General features: G+C 33.8%; 1 protein-coding gene across 1 annotated transcript in view; it reads right to left on the reverse strand.

Annotated features, from left to right (window-relative positions):
- Positions 1-3,077, reverse strand: part of USP45 (ubiquitin specific peptidase 45) — a 74,334-nt gene that overhangs the window by 23,227 nt on the left and 48,030 nt on the right. The gene's annotated exons all lie outside the window — the stretch shown is intronic.

The following is a 3,077-nucleotide window of genomic DNA, read 5'->3' on the forward strand; positions in this document are numbered from 1 at the left end:
TGGAGAATAAGCTGCTAATGTTCTTGTTCTCCTCTCCATGTGCTGCTGCCTGGACCAGCAGAGGACACACGCTACTCCTCAGAATTGTTCTGCTTTGACCTATTCCTGAGGGCTATGAGGTAGGACATGATGAACTCAGAAGCAAAAAATACAAAGCAGCCTATAACCTTTTAAAACCAGACAGCTAGTGCCTGGTCTTTCCTACACCTCTGTCAGATTCTTTGACAAGCCTGGCTGAGAACACTCTCATGGTCTTGCCCACTGACTTCCACAGAAAGAGCTCTTGTAAACTCTGGTAAGGCAATGCCAGGCTATGTTACTATGTTCCTGAGACTCTCTCAGCTTAACTTCTTTAGGAGCCTTCAGCCATTGATGACAATACTGTGCTTGCTACCTAGTTTTGCAAAACTTAATTTTTTATTGTTTAAACATACATAGGTAACTCTAAAACATGAGAAAAATCAATGAAATGATATATGTAAAAGTCAAAATAGTGGTTACCTCTGATGAAGGAGGAAGAGGTGTTTAAAAAAGAACAGGTAGCTTCTAAGGTACTAATAATATTCTCTTTTTAACTTGAGGGGTGGTAATAGGGAGAAGTAGTAGTGGTGAATCATTTTTATCATTATGCTTTACTGTGTATATATTAATGTATGTTCTTCTGTGTATGATATATGTTTCGTAAGTTTTTAATACCCCAATTGTGAAACCGAGTTTTGTTTATTAACTGGCCTATGATTAACACATTATATTTCCTATAACTGCTCACTATTCTCTTCAAGTATATTTTGAAAGTTAATGCAAGATTCAAAACACTTAAATATTTACAAAGTAGAGTGTAAAAGTAAACAAGTCATACCACATCACACTGTTCCGAAATACATGCTAAGGAAATCAAAAACCAAAAAATGTCTCCCAGAAGCTATTAAATATTGAAATAACCTCCAATTCAGACTCGGTTTGAAACTTGATATAATTCAGACATTATCTAAAGTTGATTCTTATACCTTGAAAAAAACAATTTATTGAACAAAATAAGTGAATTAGAATGGTATAAATTCCATGTGGAAGAAATATTTAATGGACTTAAATAGAAAATTCCAATAAATACCAATGTTCACCTTTAAATATTTCATATAACTATGAATAACCTTCTCGATCAACTAAAGATAAAGATCTCTAACTCAACCTAGAAGTCTGTAAATTTATTCTACACTTAAACATTTTACTAATTCAGACATGATTTTTACATGATTTAATGAGCCATTGCTATATTCTGAAATGTGAAATACTCTTTCAAAAAAGCTAAAAAGCTCCGATATCACACTCTAAAAGAGTATAAGCAATGAAATTGTTTATTATTAAATTTTAAATATTGGTCTTTTTTATTGTTTTCTAACCATGAATTTATATTCTCTGCTCTAAATAGTTTAAGAGTTTTAATTAATAGGTAATTCATCCAGTTGAATAAAACAAATGAGTTTAGATTCACATACAACCTCTCATTGTTAGGTGTTGGGCTTTGAACCATTTAGGTTAAAAGAAAAACACTTTAGCTGGGGAGCTGCTAACAACTGTAGCACATTAATCAATTAGCAGTATCAAGATTCAACTATTTCAAATCTTTATCTTAAACTTCTCTCAAAAATAAGAATGCAAATAATGTACAGTTTAAGTCAGCTGAGATACTCTGCCTTTAAAATAATCCTATCTACCTAAACATCTGTACACCCATAATTTGCTGAAATAAAAAAAATAATAATCCTATCTAACAATGTATTAAAATGATATATCTTTAAGATAAGGGTAGTGAGAATAAGGGTTTAATTTCTTTTTTTTTTTTTTTTTTGAGACAGAGTCTCACTCTTTAGTCCTGGGTAGAGTGCAATGGCATTGTCATAGCTCACTTAGCCTCAAATTCCTGGGCTCAAATGGATCCTCCTGCCTCAGCCTCCCGATTAGCTGGGACTAAAGGGCTGAGTCACTATGTCCAGAAAATTTTTCTATCTTTAGTAGAGACAGGATCTTACTCATGTTTAGGCTGGTCTCAAACTCCTGAGCTCAAGCAATCCTGCCTTGGCCTCCCAGAGTGCTAGGATTACAGGCATGAGCCATCTGGCCTGGCCAAAAATATACCATTTACAAGAGTAACTAAAAAGAAAATACCTAAGAACAAACTTAAATATTTAAGATCTAAATGAGGAAAACTTTAAAACATTACTCAAAGACACAAAAGAAAACTTGTCAAATGGAAAGACATACCATGTTCTTTGATAGTTCCTGGCATTACATACATTTCAATCTTCCCCCCAAATTTATAAATTTAACATAATCCCAGTAAAAATATCAAGTTTGTTTTTTTGGTTTTTTTAAGGGAGGTGAAGGGAGAGATTGATTCTGAACTAGATAGGGGAAAGTAAACAAGAACAGCAATGAAAGCTCTGGTGGGGGAAGGGTAGAGGGGTGACTGGTCCTATTAAATTTATTAAAATTCATTAAACCCTTGTATTAATAATTTAAAGTGTCATCCTGATACCCAAACAGTTAGAAGAAAGAACCAAAGAGAATTTCAGGAAAAGACCCAAATACATATGAAAAATTAGTATAATTAGGGTGTGGGGAAAGTATACTATACAATTCAGATATCTATAGTATAGATATATGAGAAAAAAGGAAATATCCCAGGAATAGGGTAAATTTCAAATGGATCAAGGGTTTAAACCTAAAAATGAATCATACATGTACTAGAATAAAATATGAGGAAATTCCTTTATAACCTTGCAGTGGGAATATCTTTTTAACTATAACTCAATATCCCAAAGTCATAAAAAGTTGTTAAATACAAAAACATAAAGAGTATAAACCAAGAAAGACAACAACATGGGATACGAGCAACAGCAGGGAGACAAAGGGAACTCCCAGGAGCATGGTTGGGAGGAATTCCAGAGTGGCATTTGTGTATCAGCCCTGAGAGGTACCAGTCTAGACTGGAGCAGTGAGATTTATGAGTCGACATATTGTCAACACCCAGATGCCCTCTGCCATGGTACCATGTTTTTAATCTGAGAACAGAATAT

This window comes from Propithecus coquereli, unplaced genomic scaffold (genome assembly GCF_000956105.1).
Source record: "Propithecus coquereli isolate 6110/MARCELLA unplaced genomic scaffold, Pcoq_1.0 Scaffold74, whole genome shotgun sequence".
Lineage (NCBI taxonomy): Eukaryota > Metazoa > Chordata > Mammalia > Primates > Indriidae > Propithecus > Propithecus coquereli.